A 20,601-nucleotide genomic window follows, 5' to 3' on the forward strand; every position below is an offset into this window, starting at 1 on the left:
GAGTATTACTTTGTACATTAAGGTCCAGCGTTTTTGGCCATGAATACTGTTGCTCTGTCCAACAAGTAGCAATATTTCCTTATTCCAGGTGCACTGGGAACAGTGCATTTCAGATGTGTTTTTACATTCTATTAGACTGACAAAGATGAAAGTGCAGAGAGGCGGCAGTTGCAGCCTGAGGACTATCTCTGAGCAGTGCAGTAGCCTTACCTCCTGCTATTTAGCTTTTGTCTGTTTTACTTTCCTCCATGTTTTCCACAGAAGCACTGACCCAGCATTGGGAAATCCAACTGTCAGGAGATTTAAGCAGATCACAGTCTGCCTTCTTCAGCCATTATCTTATTTGCAGGGAGTTTGAACCACATGCTGTGCTAATGCAAGATCTTTGGGGGAGTGCCATGTATGGAAGAGAGATGCTCTTTTGTTGGTTGCGTTGCTAGTTTCTCCATTTCCATTAGGCAGAGAATACATGTTGAGTTTGGATGATAATGAGGTTTTGGATCTCTGGAGGCATCCCGCAGAAGTATGGAGTATGCACTTAGGGTGTCCCCTCACAAAGATGGGGTGGTGCTACTGTAGGTCCTTCAGTATTTGACTCTCTGCTTGTGTCAGCAGGTTACTAATGAGTGGATGCTGTTTTGAGTTGCAGTGAGGTATTCATACAGAGAAGTCTAAATGGGTAGAACTCCTGATGACCTGGGCTTGCAAGCACGCAGATATTCCCATATCTGCTGTGCAGATGTTCTGATCTCTCTCAAAGCTGATGGAGGCTTTGAGTCTTCATTACTTGCAGAGAAGAGCCTCAGCTTCTCAGAAACAGCCAAATCTGGCAAAATTATTTCCAGAGTTCCTAGTGCGCTGAAGCTGCAAAGTGCTGCTCTGTCATTCGTGAGCAGTGCTACAACTATCTGGCTGAAGCGGGGCTGGCTGACCATTTTTGAATGTGCTCTCAGTGGATTCGTTCCGGCTGTGCTTAAGGGTTTATTTAGCGCTTTCTGTGTCTGGTGTGAAATATGCACTAGAGAAAATGGCAGCTGGGCAGGCTAGAGGGAAATTTTCTGTTCATGAACAAAGATATTTGGCAAAGTCAGTGAGAGGTAAAAGGTCTCTCTTACAGCTTCTGGTATTGCTGATAKCCTGCATGGACCGATGTGGTTCATTATTTCTCATGTAGTGTTCTGCCACAGGTTATCTTAGCGTTATGGGTAGCTGTGAAGTGGGCTGCAGCTCTTATTTGGCCAAACAGTGGAGAAGATGAAATATCTCCACTGTAACTTGCTCTTTGAACCCTTAATCCATCAGCTGGCACTGACTCTGGTGGTGCCTAGCTATGGGAGCCACACAGTAAGGGCTTGCCAAGCTCTTCCCACTCACAGGCCACCAGTGGGCTTTGGGGAGGAGCAGCTCCGGGTTCCTCAGGGCTAAGCTGGGTCCAAATAAGGCAGCTCAGGGACATTTCTCTGTGTAATTGTTGCACCAGTCTTTACAGGGTGTGCACTTGTTCATGTGGACCCTACAAAATAAAGTAACAAGACACAACTCAGCCTAGTGACATTGCCTGGGCTGGAGTTCTCATGCCCAAAGGCATGAGTGGCCAAAGGTGGTCAGTGAGAAGAGGTTGTTTCCCCASTTCTTCACAGAAGTGGGGCACCGCTTGCTCTGTAGCTGTGACAATCAGACAGCTTCACTCCCAAACATTATTTTAGTGCACTCTTTGGTAATGAAAACAAGGCTTGTTTCATGTGTTACTGTTCTGGACTTCTGCCAAGCTGGTGGTGCCATTTGGGAAAATCCACTATCGCTTTTGGTTCRGATGTGAGTTATGTCAATTCCCGACAGCAGCACAGTCTCAGTAGTCTGGAGTCACAGGTCTGTGGGTTCCTGGTGATGAGGCTGTGGGAGGCCATTTCCCTCTTGTAGAGCAAAGGCTGCAGATCGGGTACCAGGCCAGCCAGAAAGGTGCAGAAGATGAGTGTCCCTGCAGCTGGGGCAGACGTGTGGGTGGCAGGAGGTGAAGGCAGTCTGCATGCATGTGTGCTGTTCTGCTGGGGAATCGTAACTCAGCTCTGCACTCAGCAGCAGCACATGTGTCTCCAGTAAGTCAGCCACAGCTTTCTGCCCTGAGTGATGRTGATAGTAACAGTCCTGGTACACTACTGGTCTGCAAAGGGGGTTCTCATTAACCCTGTCCTTTTTTTGTTTTCCATGTGCTACATGCATGTGTGCAGCACAGTTAGACTAAATTAGAGGAGTGGGCAAATGTAGAGTCCAGACATCACAAGAGGCTCTAGCCCCTTTGCCAGTGGGTCTGGGAGTAGGTTCATATTTGAGCAGGTGCTGTGTCTGTGTTGAGTGGGATCAGATATTTCCAGATTGGTACTTACCAAAATTGATTTAATTTATTCTGTGTTGTTTAAAGGATGAACCTCAATTTTCATTTTAATTAGTGGTGAGTCAGATCAGCAGCTCAGGATGCCTTGAGGAGTTCTCAGCTGAGCTGAGTTTGAATATCTGAAATAGCTTGGCTAGATTCACTAATCCTGGTGGAAATGTTCTCAGGGAAAGATTAAAAAAGCTTAATAACTCTATATGTCTTTTTTTTTCCTACTGGAAGCTTTACTAATGGGACTGATAACTGAACCTCCTAATACCTACCCATGCAGTGCAAGTGCAGTACTGGCTGGTGCCACAGGTTGGTGCGTGCTGGAGCTGCAGTCCAGCAGTACTCTTGGGTAAGGGCAGAGCACAGAGAGCGCAGCGTAGGCCTGCTGCAGGGCAGTCTGCCAGCAGAGACGGGATCGCCCATTCCTGCTGAGGGTGCCCAGATGGCGTGAGTGTGGTCCCTGAGAGGAGTTCTCCAGCAAAGCATTGATAGAAAAGCAGCTGTACAGGCAGCTCTCCAGAGGCTTGTCTGCAACCTGCGGAGTTGACTAGAAGCCAGGAATGAGGAGCCAGAGAGCAGGGAGGGTGATCAGCTCCGGGCTGCCCTGTGGAGAGTGGGGGGAGGCCAGGACCCAGTGCAGCTCTTCAGATAGGTCCTTACAAGGAAGGGCAGGCATCCCACAYACTTGGGGAGCAGGATGGTGACAGGCACACGAGGAACACAGTTCTGTGCTACCTGCATACGGTAGCAACGCTGGGAGACCCGGTCTCAGTGCATCCAAGAGCCACTAACACCGCAGGGAAATCCATGCTGCCTAATTCTAACTCCTCCTTAGCCGAGAGAGCAAGTGTGGGGAAGCGTCAGTAGTGCCTTCCATGCAGGCGCGGCTACGTGAGCAAGGTGCTCCCTCCTCCCTGCCGCGGGTGAGCGGTGGTGGCGCTCTGAAGGCTTGTCCCATCCTGCGTGAGCTGTTCTCCAGCTGCCTCCTGTGGATATCTGTTCCTGGTGCCTAGGTACAGACCAGAAATAACCCGTTTAGACTGCCAAGAGGAGTTGCTAGATTCCAGACAACGTGTCTTTCTTGAAATYTGAGCAAGTATGCATCTTGCTGTTCAGCCTCTCTGGGTCAGAATGGTATTGGTTATATTTTGGCACTGGCTGCAGCCACGGAGAATCAGTTCCTTCTACCCCTCCACAGACTTGTTCCATTGGGTCTGTTTGTAGGGTAGGACCCAGAGCCGCAGGGAGAGTGAGTTTGTCACAGCTTAATGGCAGACCCTTGGGAGGATGCCTTTTCAGAGTGAGGCTTTCACTGCTTTCTAAGTGTGCCATGGCTTCACCATCTCTGATTTTTAGCACTGCTCTTTCGRTAATGACCTGGAAATCACGAATGCCACATTAGAACCTGAGTGGTCTTGGTTCAGTGCAGCCAGCCCTTGCGTGCGAAGCTGTTAGCAGTTATCAGAGCACAAAGGTGTCTGCACTGTAGTCTGAGGTCGCAAAGGTGGATGGCCATTGCCCCAGCGGCACCTGTGTCCTCCTCTGGCCCCAGGGAGTCCATGGTCCCTACTGGTATTGATGTGCAGCACTGCCTCACCCCCGTGCCCCATGCGTCTTTGCTCTGTGTTCTGGCCAGGCTGTGCTGTGCTTCGCCTGGCTGGCGGTGCCCTAAATACCCTGGTAGAGCTGATCCTTAGTCCAGACTGAGCAGGCCTGCTATGCGGTCAGCACGCTGCTGTCCCCGGAAGGAAGCTAGCCCTGCCAGTCACAGCAGTGATATGAGGCTGACCTCCAGCAGGGTCACWTCCCCGGCAGGACTGAGGATAATGAATCATACTTCCCAGAGAAAAGGATTTTTGGAATTTCCGCTTTTTTCTTTATAGTTAAACATACAAAAACACAAGTTGTCAGTGGAAGAGGAACTTGCTAGATCATGTCTTTTTTTTCACCCTCCATCAAGGTTTCAGTGATATTTTGATGATAACAAGTTTGCTCACAAATACGACTTTTTTTTCTACATAATTTATAAATGGAGCTCAAGTTTGTGTGGCATCTCTCCTTTTAGAGCTGTGTCTTAARAGCGAATCATATAGCACCATTTTTAGAATATGAATCTCGTCCTAGCGTCTCTAGTCTGAGAGCTTAGCTCAGCTGCTGCGTCCCATGCTGTCATTAATCACCACTGATTATTTCCTAGAAGCCTGAGCCAAATGCAAACATGCTCATGAGAGCATTTCTGGTTGTGCATACTGCACAAATCACCTTTGTTCCTGGGCTGGAAAGAGACATCTCTGTGACTGTGGTAAAAGTGTCATTCTCTCCTCCTGACTTGTGTTCTTGGCAGGGTGAGTAGGATCGAAGGAGCACAGATGCCGACTTCTCTTCTCTGTAGGGTGACACTGCGTTCAGAGCATGAAGTGCTGCTGGATCCGCTTTGGGTGTCCTGGCAGGATTTCAATGCCCAGAATGGTAAATCCAGCCCCACTTAATCATGTCCAATTGTTAAAGCTTAAAGTAAAATACAGAGAATGGCCACTGCTAAGCACAGTGGCCTGGTTGCGGCCGATTGCGAGGTTAAATCAGTATTGCCCGGTGAGGCAGATCCCTTTCGTTAACAGTGCAGCCTGCAAGATAGGATAAATTAAATGTTTAGTTGCATGAATTAGTCCAAGGTGGACTGGCTCCATGCTTCTGTCTCTGAAGGGATCAGCTTTGCATTACTTCTGTGCATAGCTAGAGAGTGGAGACCAACTCTCTGGATGTGGTTTATGGAACAGGGCATGCCTGGAGGTTACTGAAATAAGCTTTGGGGTGTTCAGTTAGAGATCTCCAGCCTGCCAAAGGACAAGGCATGGCATCCCAGGGCTGAACATTGTTGTCCAGTGAATATCTGTGACCTGAACTGAACCTGTCCTCCCCAATCTCCTGCTGCAGATGGTGGGTACAAACAAGCCTAGTAATAACAGTCCTTACATGCTGTGTTTCTTGGTTGAACTTTTTATTGTTGTAGCTTTGGCTTTCTGGGTCAGTTTGGGCTGTGTTGTGTTTTCTTGTATGTGCTGTTTTTATCTTTATTTAAAAGCAAATGCCTGGTGTTTCTTGTGGTCAAGACACCCGATGTGGAAGGAGCCTTATGAGAGTGCAGCTTTTTCCTCCTGCAGAACCTTCCACGTTGTTAGACTTGCACCCCTTTTAAAAAAGGATTTCAAGACAAAACCACAAGTTGACAAAGTGTGAATGTTCTTTGTAAAAACCTTTGCTATTTTTACAACCTAAGCAACATAAAAATATGTTTTGTGTGTGAAGCAGAGGTGCCAGCTCCAGCCATGTGTTTCACCACATACACAGGTTTGAAGCCTCAATTGGAAAAAGTGATTGTGGGAGTGGAGGAGTGTTACAGGTTTGTAGCACACTGGTGGGCTGCGGGCTGGCTCCTAGGGTCTCTCAATTGCCATTTATGTTTTCTTTCTCACTTTGTGCAATTCCTTCTGACACCAACTCTGCCCAGCAGAATTTTRTCCCAGTGTTTGCATCTTTACTGAGATGGAAAAGTTTCCAGGACCAGCAGTATGATGTGGTCAGACTTGCAGTTTTAAGAGATGCCAGTGTCCTGAAATCTGCTCCCCAAAACAAATCAGGAGGTGTTTCCTGGGCAGTAAATTGTGACCAGGGTTGTGCCCTGATGTTTTTACYCTCTGCAGAAGGGGAGGTGCACTCTTGCTAGCAGTCTTGTGGCTGTGAACCAAGGCTGTACTGGAGTGCATTTAACATAGAAGCCTTAAAAGCAAGCTAGTGTGGAGCACAGCCCAGCAAGKCAGGAAGGAGCTCAGAGCTTTCCTGGGCCCTCTTGCTTACAGAGCTCTGGACTGGCATCCTCAGTGGGCAAGGCAGGCTGGTCACTACGTATGAAAGGTGTGTGTGCCTTTTTCYTTTGTCTCCACAGTGGTGGAGGTGRTGGATCTGGATCAACTCAGTTCCCTGTATTAGATGCTCAGTCTTGCTGCTCGTTACCTACGTGGCCTGTCAGAGGAAGTGCATGTGTGCACACAGGCACGTTTTGTAAATGCTACACCATTTTCTGGGAGGCAGTTGTGTTCCCACCAGCTGCTTATTTACTGTCTTTYTGTAGGCTATACTTTTCAGGCGTAGCCTGAAAAGGAGTGGATAATGCTCGGTTTCTGTGCTGATGTGCTGAACAGCCCTGGGTACAAATGCTTTCGGGAAATGGAATAGTAAAGGAACAGCAAATAGGAAATGTCCCAGAGCCTGCTTGCACATCCTGAAGGTAGGGGGAAACCTCCAGACAGCAAAACAGGATGGCACTGGAGTGTTTCCATTCATTGACTCATGCTGAAACAATGCCCGGGTTCTGTTTGTCTTGGACAAATATATTTCTGTGAGTAAAAAGATCTCCTGACCTTCTCGCAACACAAATGCTGGTGTTTAATTGTTGCACAGTCTGGGCCTGGCCTGTTTCTTGAGGTCTGTTAGGATCAGTTTGAGTGGCTTGTGTATAGTGCTATAGTAGCTCCCACAATTGGGCTAAAAGCCCATGGCTGGTGATGTTCTGAAGCTGCACATCGATCATCCTTCAGCCTTGCCCTCACAGACGGCGTTTGGCTATGAACTGGCTGGCAGAGGCCAAGATGCAGTGATCTTGGGTGCTGAGGGAGAGGCTGTGGGAGTCCACATCTTGTGTGGACATCAGACTAAGATTCAAAGCTGTTTATGTCACATTTGTTTTTCTTCCAGCTGCAGCAAACTGTTGCTCAGTCCATGAGTCAAACATGTTACAGTGATACGTGTTACGGGTGATATGAGATTGTCAACATCTTGGTGGAACAGGCCACAGGCAGAGCTTCATCCTGCAAGTGGCTGAGCACCTTCCATTGCCTTCCACTTCCAGGAGAATTGAGGACACCCGGAGTTGTTCCCTAGGCTATTGCATGCTTGTGGGCTTTCTGTGGCAGCACTGCCACCTCATGTTGCAAACTTTTACTCCCTCACAGAGTGCCTCTCGCTAGGATGAAGTGTGCATGCTGGCCTGCAGACAGAGCTTCTTCACAGTGCTGACATACGTCTGTTGATATGTGTGCCTGCATAGGATCAAGGCCGAGGCCAGGTACTCGTGCTTCAATGGGAGCAATTCTGATGGAAAGATTAAAATCTGCCTCTGAAGTTTGTCAGATCCAAAAAGCTTTTCATGCAAGGAAGTGCTTTGCAAAGTCATGATCTTAATTAAAAATCCTTTTGTCCCCTTCAGTGACTTTCCTGTAGCATTTTAGCTATCAAAAGTGCTGTCAGTGTCCTGTTCACCAGACTACAAAGGGCTGGTAATGATGCTCTTAATAAATATTTATGTTGCACCAGGGCTTCTGTGCGAGATCCTGAACAAATTCAGAAATCCAGATCCTCCTATTCTCTGGAGTCAGAAACTCATCTAAGAAACATGCAGGCAAATGTTGCAGATGCAGATTCAAAGCAGGTTATCAGATAGCCAGGTAAACTCACTGTCTCCAGGGAGTGCACTGGATTTGCTTTGGTCTCSGGAGCAGCTTAGCAGGCACATCGGAGCCCCAAGGAACTTTGACTGTCTGTCAGTGTCAGGGTCTCCATGGACAGCTTGACATAACTGTGACTGCCCTGTAGAAGAAGGGAGACACATTCACGGGTGACCAAAAGGACATTTCTTTTAAGGTGTTGTAAGGCACTGAGTGGACAGGATAAGGCTGGTATTCCTGGTACTGCTTGGTCTAGGAGTAGCAGGACTCAATACCCAGGATCAAAGCAAAAGCCAGGAATTCGTGCTTCAATGGGAGCAATTCTGATTTCCAAATCCAAAAAGCTTTCCATGCAAGGAAGTTCATGGCCACCACAGGCAGTGCTGAGGGCTAGAAGGGACCACGCTCCCTTCTGAGCTCCAGTGCCAAGAGCAAAGTGCTGTTCTGCCTGTGTGGGATTGAATGGCACYGAGATAAACCATGGCTTGCTGTGGATCAGCCTGTTGCCACTCGTGATCATATATGAGGCTAGGATTGGTTGTACTTCACATGAATACAGGCACAACACGGGTCTCTATCAAGACACGGAGAGGCCATCCACGTGAAGAACCTGCTGCCTAGTCCTGCCCTGAGGGCATCCTTGCCAGCCCTCCTCTGGGGAGTGCTTGTCCGCAGGCAYTGCAGCTGAGCACTAGCAGGAGCCAAAGTGACAAACCGTCCAGTTTTGAAGCAGCCGCATAGCGGAGAGCCTCAGGTGGGTGGAATGGGGAAACATTGCAGCACTCCCCCAAATGTTCTGAAAACTCTCTGATTATAGAAGGCAGAACTTAAACTAGATTCTTACTAACTTTCTGGCTGAAAGATCCCTCTGGTCACACTGGTGCGTGAGGCTGAGCAGGGTGGTGGTATTGATTGAACAGCTGCTCTCAGCAGCTGCAGACTGACATCAGATTAGCATGCTGCGCTACACTGCCCCCTCCCATCCGGACAGCTATCCCAGCCTCTTTGCTTCATCCAGCAGAGCTGTGATTTCGGTGTTGTTGCTGACAYTGCCATGCTGCTGTTGGCACTGGGAGGAGCAGAGATATCCTTCAGTGGACCTTTGGGGGAAGCRCGCCATCTTCCTTAGCTGGGGAGGATATCCCAGGGCCGGATGGAGAGCTGTACTGCTGTAGAGAGCACAGTGTGCCATGGGGCAGATTGCGTAGAAGGGACCCAGATGCTGACCCTCCAGCCCTCTCCTTGCCTAGGAGTGAAGTTTGTTGGTTRTGCTGGTGGTTTGTAAAGGACAGTGTAAGGAAGCTCTGAGATCTGGCTGCAAGCATGTCGTGCCTGAGGCAAGATGTGTCCCAGATTAGCTCACTTCTTCTGGACGCTAGCGTGTGCTGCGTTAGCCTTAACTGATGAATCTGACCATATCAGCCTGTATTGTTCATGCTCTTGGTGCAGACAGCAGGGTTTCCTGGGGGCTAGCAGAGGCACTGCCTCCTGAAGCTGCTGCAGAAGCATCTGTTCCTGTTCAGAGGCTCTTTCCAGGAGAGGCTGGTACTGCTGCCTGCACAGCCTGGCCAGGCTGCAGCAAAGAGCCTGTTGAAGAGGCCAGAGAGGAAGGCAGCGGGAGGATGCTGGGGAAGGATGGTGGCTATTCAGCCTAGAGCACCTGAGCTGGACTGTGCAGCCTGGCAGCATATTTGTGACCCATGAGTGTTGCCCCGCACATCTCACTTCAGTGGTCTGATCAGAGAGGAACATCCTGCTGGCAAGGGGGAGCTGGTAGATCTCCTCTGCATCTAAGTAACACAAGCTGAGGAGCACTGGGGTATGCAGTGACATGGGGTTGCAGCTGGGTCTTTGGGGGCTCTTGGCCTTCAGCTCTGCCCTGAGCTGTGGGGTTAGAAGCTTAATACTCTGCCCACCCTAACCCACAGGTCCTCACAGAGGTGCTTTAGCTCCCATGTTGGAGCTAGCATGGTCAGGTGCCCCAGGAGAGCTGCCTCATTGCTAGCTGCAGGCTGCCCATGGTGGTGGAGCCCACCCGTGGTCTCAGTCCTCCTTCAGTCCCGGGGCATAGCTGGGACCGGGCAGGCGGGTGCTGTCTTTGTTTCTGCTGTCAAGTGAGATTGTTACTGCTGTACCTGATGAGAAGAAACTAATTAAAGCCTGAGGCATCTTGGAAATCCATGGTGCTGGAAATTATAAAAGTTTGTCTTGCAGGAAGGGATGGCTACATCAAAGGGACAGCTACAGACTACAAAGGACCGACACTTGGACCCTTTAATGGCTGCAAGGCTGCTGGTCTTCGCTTCTGCCTAAAATGAAACCTAGGAATAGCTTGAATAGGGCATTTTCTCATGGAAAGGGAAAGGAGTAGAATTTTTCTTCTAATCTGTGATTATCTAGGAGATGTGATAGACGTGTACTGAGTGATACAGGTTTTATTTGTGCTCTTCTGCCTGTGCTCGCCTGTACTGATGCTCCAGCTGCAGCCCCCCTTCCTCCCCAGCTTTGCTGCCCGTGGGGTGAGGCAGATCTGTCACTGCTAGCAGCACTCCTGCTCTGCAAAGTAGTTTGCAGGTGCCTGGCCTTTTTATTTGGAGACCATTAAGTCTGTGTTGACCTGCTGGAACTTGGATATTTTGACACATTGTTGAGGAGGAAGAGCTGGGTTTAGCCAGAAACCTGACCAGGACTCAGACAGAAGCTGTGAGAGCTGGTAAAATACCTCTCAGCAGTCCGTTAATGAATGGAAGGAAGTTTGTACAACCTTCTTACCTTGAGGCTTGTCACTTTGAGTGTTTGACTTAATATAGTTGCCACTRAGCTTCCAGTAAACATTAAACACTCAAAGTGTCAGACATCTAAAAGAGGAAAAGAAAAAGAATTAGTCTGGGCGCAGAGCAGGCTGTTGCTGAATCTGCAGGCAGACTGGGCTGCTGGCATGTCTGGGCTGATGCAGTACATCCTGTACCTTCGCTCTACATGGGGGGAAAAAAAAAAAAAAGGAAAGAAAATCAAGAGAGCTGCCAGCAAGGTAGAGCTGCTGAATTCCCTGGGTCTCAGTTAAGCCAGTGATGTTTTTAAGATTTACACATTTTGTGACTGTTGCATGAAAACAGTCACAGAGTAAAATGAGAGAGAAGCAGCAGAGAAGCTTTAGTGCAGGTGCACTGTTTGTCTGGGATCAAGCTCTGAMGGTAGAGGGAACCACCCACAGAGGGCCTGTCCTCCTACCCAGTGTCTCCTCTGCTTTTGTGGAGTCCTTACACAGGCAGGTTGCTCTGATCTGACAGTTTTGTTCTTTTCCAAGTGCTTTTATCGTGGAAGAGCAGGAAGCTGCCTGCCCCAATGGGCTCTGTCTTTCTCAAGACTCTGCAGGAGAATTAGCCTTTGCCATGTCCCACCAGGCGTGGTGACACTGCTGCTGCACGGAGCAGTGATGTTTTGCAGCAGCCTGTGCACTGTCCTTGCACGTGGAGCCAAGTATAACCCCTTTGCTCTCCAGGTTATAAGCCATTTTGAATCTTTGAATTGATTTGCAGTGAGTGCCCCTGCTTGATGTGAGGGGAAAGATGATTCTAAGGAATCTTTGGCAATTGCTACTGAGAAAAAGCCCAAATTATGGAACAAGCCGAACCTTTAGGAATTGGCAGCAGAATCAATTTTAGTAAGTTAGCATTACTTTCTGATGAAAAAACTGTCCTGGAAGGTAGAGCGGTTTAATTGTCTACATCCATATACATCACTAATATATAGGACCTGTTGCACTTACATTCGCATTACCAACCAAACTTGGAATATATTTAAAAAACAATGACTAAGTTTGACAAGACCCACAAATACCCACAAATGTGTACTGATTCACATTAATACTGTTAATGATATTAATACTATTACTCTTCCTTTTGAGATTTGGGCATTATAAACAAGATTTTTTCAACAGTCAAGATATTTGTGTGTATTTGCATAAGGCAATCTGGATTCTCCAAGATGAGGTTCAAGCTTTCCGTCTAAGGACTAAGATGCTGTCCTGCAAAGAGCATTCGTGGGATGGTGGTCCTCCTTGGCAAGGTCCTGTAAGGTTTTGCTGTAGGTTTTTATTGTCAATCATAGCACACAAGTCCAGTGCGTGCCAGGGGAGCACTCTACCTGCACAGCTTGTCCTGAACTCCTGCAGTTCTCARTCTCAGTGCCTAGAGGATGGTGTCACACAGTTGACATTTGCACGTCTAGCTCTGTTTTAGCCATGTGTGAGTGCCCTGTGCTGCGGCTGGATGCCCCAGCCTTCCTCCCCAGGGTGACGGCTGCATCGGGGAGCAGAGTGATAGTTCGATATCGCTGATACCCCCTCCTGCGAAAGTGCCTGTCTCGAGGGCACGCTAACTGAGCACAAACTGGGTTTGTGCTGTGCAGTGCTGCAGGAGTGGCCTGCATGGATGACAGRTGGGAGGGATGAGGCTGGAAACCAGTCGTTACCCAGATTATGGTCGGTGAGAGAGCAGTAGTTACATGTGCCTTATCCCAGCAGCGGGGTGGAAGAAGCTCTTGCTTGCTGGCAACAAAGCGCCCAGATCCGGGAGCTTCCTGAGCTGTTTTGCCTGCGACAGGGCTCTGAAGAAAGGCTCTTTCTAGTGACAAGATTACTGTGCAGTTTGCTTATCATAAATTCACAGGGTGACGGTGCTCAGCGGGAGCTTTGCAACATAGCTAACGAGCTGTTGTGGTATGCCACGGTGCAACTTGGATGCAACAGGCAACCAACTGCTGAGAGCAGCGCCTATAGCCCTTGTCTTACGGTAGGTCTGTGAGGTTTTCCCTGGAGTTTCCCTGCAGCTCCAGACTTCCAGGCTTCCAGCCCTTTTCCCCATGTCTCCCTGTGGGACATCAATGTCATTCATTCAGCAAAGACACATGCTCCCCAGCTCTCATTCTCTCCCCACTGGCAGCTCCCACTTCTGTTTCTCCAGCCACTGTGCCTGCCCTGTGCCCCTTGCCCGTGAGCCCAAAGCACATCAGTCAGATTCATGATCTTGGAAAAGGGGCAAATAGAGACTTTCTATATGAAATTGATATTTCTGTGCAGGCCAGACAAGTGTTGCTTTTTTGGCCGTTTGGAGAATTGCATCCCATTTTGCCTTGGTGGATTTACATTGGCTTTTTCCATGAAACAACGCTGCCAGCAGGAGTTTCTCAAACCCAGGGAACATCAGCTTTGTGTGAAGTTTGCACTGGGACTCTCTTTGGCCTCTTCCCTTCTGGCGCTTCAGGTTGGCAGTTGGCAAAGCCAGTGCCGATGACCTTTTGGGGATCGTGTGGTTTTCCACTGACTCAGCCATTCTGTCTGTCCCAGCTGTCCTCTCTGGAGTGGGAAGGTGGCCTTCTGCTTGGTAAGGAGGTGGCAGGGAGCCCTCTGGACGTGCAGGCTGGTCCCACCAAGTAGGCCACTTCCTCTGTGTTGTGCGAAGTCCTTTTAGCAGAGCCATTTCTAATGGTTTCTGGGTCTGCTTCCTGAGTCTGGGAAGACTTGTTTCGATGCCTGATTCATTCCCCTCCTGGACTTTTCTGGAATACGAGTTGCTGGTAGTGCTGCCCCTGTAAACTACCAAGCACCATGCCTTCTCCACAGCAGAGGTGTGTCACCCAGCGGGTAAGTGTGGAGGCAGGAAGAGCTTGAGCTGGCAGACCAAGACTGTTCCATGCCATGGCAAAACCAGCCAGCAGGGACACGCAGTGCTGCCTGGTGGGGCTTCTTTTTGCCTTAGTATAGGAAAAAGCAGCATACAAACAAAACTAGTGACCCTGCCGGAGGGTAAGCTTTGGGAGGCAATCTAGGCAGAGCCACGCAGGAGGAGGCTGTTTGTTCTCAGCAGTGTGGTCCTTGTCCTCTGGGACTGCCTGTGCTGTGTTGCATCACCTGTCTGCATTGCTGGATCGTCAGCTCCTGCACACTCAGTGTGTCCTTAGAGGGTGATTAGATCCAGCTGGATATTTGCTCTACTGCTGCTGGCACTGGGTTCTGGCAGTGCCTAGTGCTGCTTCAGTGGCTGCTTTTTAGGTGTGGGAGTGTATGAGGTCAGCACTGGGCAGTTGTGCTTGCCGAGAGGTCACAACACAGTTACTGGGCCAAGATTGGGCCTGCTACGAAAGTAGTTTGTTCATGAGCTGTGGCAGGACTCGAGTCTTGGGCTTTCAGCTTGCTCACACTGGCTAAATCTTGTGCTATGGACCTTGCAAGGAGCAGGGTGTTGTTTGGTGCTTCCAAGGTGACTCGGATAATAGCAGCTTCTTTAATGTTTGCTGGGAGCAGGAGGGTTCCTCGTTACCTTCTCTGACAGAGAAGTACGAGTAGCAGAGCAGGCTTGTGTTGTTTGTGTGTTTGTGACTCCTTGCACCCCAGGGAAGGTTTTGCAGTGTGAAAAGGAGCAGAGTCTGGACTACAGATGCTAACAGAGGTCTCAAACCAGCCAAGGTCAGCTTCTGAATCTGCCTTAGAAAGTGGCYGCCAGAGATGGCACAAGAGTAGCCCAGCCTGATGGAGCAGATGAGAATGCTCTGGTTGCCAGGAGCCACTGCCAAAGGGCAGCTGACTGCTGCTCACACCAAAGGCTTCCTCACCAGCAGTTGTTGGAGAAGGAATTTCCAAGAGCCGAAACCCTTTGATGGAGGAACAAACAAACAAACAGCAGGAAATAGAGAAGCTTTGCTACATAGCTGGGATGTTTTCTGAAGCGGTGAAGGGCTGACCCACTCTTAAAGGGGAAGCTCCAGGCAACCCTGTTACGGCAGCACCATTTTCAGAGATTCCCTGAACATGCATCTGCTCTCTGAAGCTCCGTGGCAGCTCTTCTCGTTGCCAGACTCCATGACAGTAGCTCCTGAGCACCAGTCCTGTGTGCCCTGTCCCTGAGCAGAGCTGGCTGGTGGGACTTCTTGCCCTTCAGCCAGATGCAGGGAGAGCTGGGCAAGTGGGACATGCACACAGCAGCTCTCCTTCAGGAGCTGGATAACGTGATTGAAACCTGGCGCAGTTGCTCTCCAGCCTGCTCTTGGTGCGGTATGTCCCCACTCCGCACAGCTCAGTGGCCAAGAGGAGGCCTCATGCCCTGTCTTCCCTTACTTGCCCGCTGCACCCCAAAGTTGAAGTTGCCATCAGGCATGTTCTCCTTAGAGGTCTCTGCTGGAACCTAAGCAGAACATGGGATATGTGATAAAAACACAGGGAAAAGGCAAGTGCTGGGCAGCTCAGGAGACTGGCACTTCACCAGGGTTCGGTGACTTTTGGGGACAGGTCTGGAGCCAACCTGGGCTAGCAGAGATTGAAAATGGACACTTCCTAAAGCCTTCACAGTGCCTTGCAGGCTGATTGGGATACATCTCGTGTTCAGCCTCCCTAGGCCCCCTCCAGAAGACAGTTCAGTGCGAGCCTAYGATGGTGTCTGCCTGAAAGATGCTCACCCGCAGTGCTGAGGCTTGCAGAGAGATGGGCGTTGCAGGGTAGGATTTGGCATTGCTTGCCCCAGACAGAGAAATGTTTACTATTCCTTCCGTGGGTAGCCTCACAGTGGCACGTGAGCTGCATATATCCACAGTGCCTGAAAATAAAAGCAAGAGAAGCAGCCGGTCCTGCTTGCCCCAGCGCCATTCATGGACATTCCCTCCCCATTTTTGCAGAAGGCTCTGCTGAGGTRTACAGGCAGGGCCCCTTCCTGGCACTGGAGTGTGGCCAGGACCCTTGCTAGCTGAACAAGACTGGGCTGAGAAGTACACAAGATTTATAGCACAGCCTTGCTGGGCTGAGACCGAAAACAAGAYATGGGACTAAAGTTCTGCAGCCTGTTCTAGCAGCCAGGCTGGAGGACATGGCCTGCAGTGTGAGCAAAGACAGCTGTGCTCCAGAGTAAGGACCTCCTGCAGGGGTGGAGGCCTTTCCTGCAGCAACCCTTACGTATCCCCGTTCCTGTGAATCCTGCTTGCAGGCGAAGGTGGCTCCAGGAGTGCCCTCCTGATGCAGAGGCTGCTGATGCTCCCGAGTCGTTAGGCGGGCAGGAGAGCGCTCCCTGAGCAGTGTCCTTTCCTCGTTGTTACGGAGATCTGTCATTTTGAAGATAATGAGGCCTGCAGTATTTTAGAGTGAATGAGCTGCACTCCATCCTTCTCCAGTGCCAAATGAGCGGATGGGCTGACTTACGCAGATGAGCTCGCTGTGCTGCCGTTTGTTCCAGTGACATTTGATCTAAAAAGGGAAGGAAACCAATTTAACCCAGACAGTGTGATTTATGGTCACAGACCTATTAGGAGGGTGATATTAGCACAGGAGTGGGATGCAAAAGTTGAAGATGATGGGGGTCACTGGCCTTGAAAATCCATATTGTGTCCCGAGGAAAGGTTTTCATACTTTGATGCACTGCAGCTGTTAAATCCAGTGGTGAATTGTTTCACCCTTGTGAGTGGATTTAATTTGTAACAGCGCTAAAAGGTTGCAGGGAAGAGCCTGTGTTTTGGTTGTATCATGACTGTACAAAAAATGAGAAGGGGATTGTGACCGCCTGCTGTGAGCGCCTGCGTCTCTGCGACTTTAGGTCCCAGGCAGGCGGGTGCCTCAGCCTGTTGCTGCCAATGCTGAACATGAGCTTGGGTGAGCCTCTACCTCAAGCCGTGACAGCATCGTTGCTGCTGCTGCTGCCACCACTTCCTTAAAGCCTCCTTTGCTGCCTGCCATGTGATGGCTCTGCTCTATTAAATCAGCCCCTTCCCGAGAAGGGCCACAAGCCAGTGCTGCGTGGTGGGACATGCTTTACCCCTTTCTCAAAGGTTGGCGTGCCTCCTCCAGACGCAGTCCTGCCAGGCCAGAGTCAYAGGCTGCAGGCTGCTGCAGGAGCTGGCTGATTCAGAAAAGGCTTTGCTGGCTCAACTTGGAGATGTAAGGAGCTGCTGAGGTGTTTCTCTCCCTGGGCCAGGCTGTGCCAGCAMGTCCCTCCTGCTGAGCGTGCATCCTGTGCGTTGGTAGAGCTGTGTGTCCCAGCAGGCTTGCTGCACGCAGTTCAACTGCATCCCAAATCTCTCTGAGCTACCACGTCTGCTGGTCGCTGGCCTTGCCGTGAACAGGGTCAGTCCGGGGATGCTCCCCCCACTTCTGTTCCTCTCTCGAGTAAGGCAAGAGAGGTTGGTATCCCAAAGCAGGGATCTGTTTTGTCTCCAGCCCCTCTCTCAGCTGTTCCCAGTTAAGAGCAAAGTGTGGTGGCTCGGACCCGTCATGTCTGGATTGGCCCCTGATCCTGAACCCTGTCCTCTGTGAGGAAACAAGATGYATCAGGGAGACGTTAAGGCAATGACAGTATGCACACTAACTGTATTTCTTCTGCCCCTTGCTGGTACCTGGGAATTGGGGTTGCTTTGCCCCTTGGTGACATTTTCTTTTCTGGGGAGGGGATGCTGAGTACCACTGTGTTGATGAGGCTGTTGCACTTCCCTGGGTGAATCATGTTCCCTGGAAAAGCAAAGCCAGAATTTCCGGGGTTACACAAGCTGCTCAGCTTTGGCCAAGATGCTCTGGACCAGGCTAGTGCTGAACCTACCCCCTCAGCTCCTTGAAGGGTTTAACATTTGCACATGGGAAATACGTGACCAGCAACAAGGGCCACTTTGTTACAGAAGCTGCTTCTCCAGGACTGCCCTTGCCCGGATAGCTGGTTGCAGTGATGGCTACTGTGACTGCTCAGCGCACGGTCCCCGAGGGCCCCTACTTGTAATTAAAATACCTGCCTGTTGTCAGCCCCTCCTCTGGCTGGAACTAGGCTAGAGGAGGCCCTGGCCCACGAAGTTGGAAAGATCTGTGATTCACAAGGGATTTTGGAGCAGACCTGCAGGAAGCCAAGTGTCTGTTGTGCCAGGAGCTCATGCCTCACTTACACTGGCGCGTGTTTAAAGTTGCATACGACTCATTTCGTAGCCCAGATGGACAAACATCCCAGGCCTTTCTCCAAGGCTGAGTTTTGCTTTGTTACCCAAGCGAGGTGTCTGCTCCTGGAGGTGGAGTGCCAGTACTTCTGTGTCCTGTTTGAGAGCTCTGCCTGCCTAGCGCTGGCTGGGGGGCTGTGCTGTGCACTGGATAAGGCCAGCTATGCCATGCTTCTGCAGTAGAAACTTTGAAGAGCCCATTCTGGCTGTAGCATTTGCTTTTCAGTGGTGCAGAGGTGGAGGAAGGGGACATGGAAGGGGAAATGGCTATTTTCCAGGAGATAATGTCAATGAAACTAAGTGCTGGTAAGGGTACAGGAGCTGCTAGCTACAAGCTGCATTTAGCAAAGGAGAGAAGGCACCAGGGAGGTTTCTTGACTGCACACTTACGTCTCACTGAGGATAAGGTGGGAAAACCACCCTCAGACTAATGATAGGAATGGTTATAGCTCCTATATGTCTATCCCACCAAAAGGGAGAAGTCACTTCTTTACAGAAAGCAGTGATGAGTTAAATGCACACCTTTCTGCTCAGATACAAACAGGTTTAAAGGGCTGGCTAGGCTTGAATGTTTGCACATGGCATTGCCCAATTTGCAGGTGAAATGGCAAAAATACTTCTGTGTTGGGCTCCATTTAAAAAGTTTGATGTTCAATAGTTGTAGCTATCTTGCTTTGAGGCACTTTATGTTTTCCAGTCAGGGACTTCTGCATCTCTTCAGACTCTTCCACATTTCATGTTCTTAGACATGTGGGCAGCTCCCATGGAACAGAAAGAGCACTGGACAAGGACACACAATGTTTGTGTTCACTGCAAAACCAGTGTCTTGCAAATGAGAACCAGCAGCTGTGCACATTAGCCTTCCCGTGTGCCTCTGGTCTGTATTTCTAATATACAGATCAGCATCTATCTATATATCTCCCTCTCCATTTAAAATACATTTCTTCTCTCTGCGTAAGGGCAGCACCCACTTCAGATTATGATTCTCATTTGAATGAAAGCCATCGTGGCCTGTAYGGGACACTGTGACCTGTGGTATGAGGACTGCATTCATATTAATGGTGTTCTCATCCATGAGATGAGACCAGAGAAGGGCAGCTGAAGCTAATGGACAAGCAGGTGCTTGCTGCATGATGCCTGGTTATGGAAATGACTTGAGCTATGCAGCTGTACTGCTGAATTAACAAGTGTATCAGCAGGCAAACTGCTGCCCTCACCACAGGGGACTTCTGGAGCACAACAGCTCTCTCTGGTCCCTGGAGCACGCTAGTATGAGCCAGGAGGGAGCAAGGTAAACAGCCGCACTGTTAGCAGTACTGTACGTCACTACACCTGCGCTTGAGGCTGTGGTATGTCTCCCACTAACACAGACCAGTAAATGCAAAAGCAGCATGTTCAAAGAGGAAAAAAACTAATTTTGTCACTCTGCCTAGTGAACATGTAGATCTTGCTGCCAGTAGATGCTGTTGGGGTTCCCGAGTCAGGAATCAAAGCARTATGAGGCAAGCATGTGGCTTGCCAGGACATCATCGGCCACTTTGGAAGCAGTAAAACACCAAGGATTATATTGTCCTGCTTTCATGGACAGAGAGAGGAAAGAGCTCTATTTGGCCTGGGTCCCCAAGCTGTGCTGCACATGACAGCTGGGTCCTTGTCTCTCCTCCCTGCTTCATGAGAGCTCCTCAGAGCCATGCAAGCTTGCCTTAACCAGTGCGAACAGCCTTCTGGATGCRCCCTCCCTAATTTCAATCCTCTATTAACAGCGGGGAGAAGAATGTTTTTCTACAGTTCYCCTGAAAACTCGCCAGTATCAGCAGAAAGTGGTACAGACTGGCTGAAGCTGTCCCCCATCCATTTAATCCTCCTGAGTTAGCTTACAGGTCCCCATTAAGCACTTAAGCTCAGAAACATTTATGCTTCAATTTTCTCTGTCTCTCTCCAGTTTTGACCTCTTTGTGGGTCAAACTAAAGTGCCTTCTCTCACTGCTGCATTAGTATGGGCTGTGAGTCCCTGGTTAGGGCGAGGGCATGAGCACTCCTGCGTCTGACCTGCTGCCTGGCCTTGAGCCTCTCTGTGCTGTTACATACTTGGGGAAGCTGTGCCTGATGGACCACAGAGGAAGGAAAAAGAAGAGTGTGGTTCCCAGAGTGAGCTTAGGGCTAAGGGCTCCCAGTAGTGTGCTCAGCCAGCTTTTAAGGGACCCTGAACAGATTGGCCACCCTGAGATATGCTACTCTCCACGGTCAGGTGCAACGGGCTGAAGGGCTGGAGGAAGGAGACCACTCAGCTGTTTTCACCTTGTTTGGGAAAAGTTCAAGGTGTGGGGTAAGCGCAGCCTTGCAGGGAAGACCCCTGCCAGCTTCAGGGGTGCTTTGGCAGTGGCACGGAGCAGAGGCATGCGGTGCACTTACATTTTGTTGCTCATTGTATGGGAATGACTATGTTTGCCAGCAGCTACAGGTTGGGATAATGCCTCCATCCATTTATTTTCTAGTTTGGTAATTTAAAAACATCTTTCGAAGTAGCAAGAGTGTGCACTTGTTATTTTAGTTTGTGTTTAGGCTGGCAAGGCTGCTGTTGACTTGGCACAGAAAGCGAAGGCTGCCCGTGTTTCCCGTCTGTGTGAGGAACAGTGTGCTTGGCTGGCTCGTGCAAAGGGCTTGGTCTCTGGAGCACACTCAGCCCATGGCCTGCAGTTGCTGGTCTCAACCGGAGAGGCTCCAGCAACAAAGCATGTCCTTGAGGCGCTGGGCTGCAGCTGC

At 49.9% G+C, this 20,601-nt stretch overlaps 1 protein-coding gene across 1 annotated transcript in view; it reads left to right on the forward strand.

Moving 5' to 3' along the window:
- The window catches only part of XXYLT1 (xyloside xylosyltransferase 1), a 68,124-nt gene that overhangs the window by 37,443 nt on the left and 10,080 nt on the right, over positions 1-20,601 (forward strand). The gene's annotated exons all lie outside the window — the stretch shown is intronic.

This window comes from Rhea americana, unplaced genomic scaffold (genome assembly GCF_003343005.1).
Source record: "Rhea americana isolate MKP2758 unplaced genomic scaffold, rheAme1 scaffold_14, whole genome shotgun sequence".
Taxonomy (NCBI): domain Eukaryota; kingdom Metazoa; phylum Chordata; class Aves; order Rheiformes; family Rheidae; genus Rhea; species Rhea americana.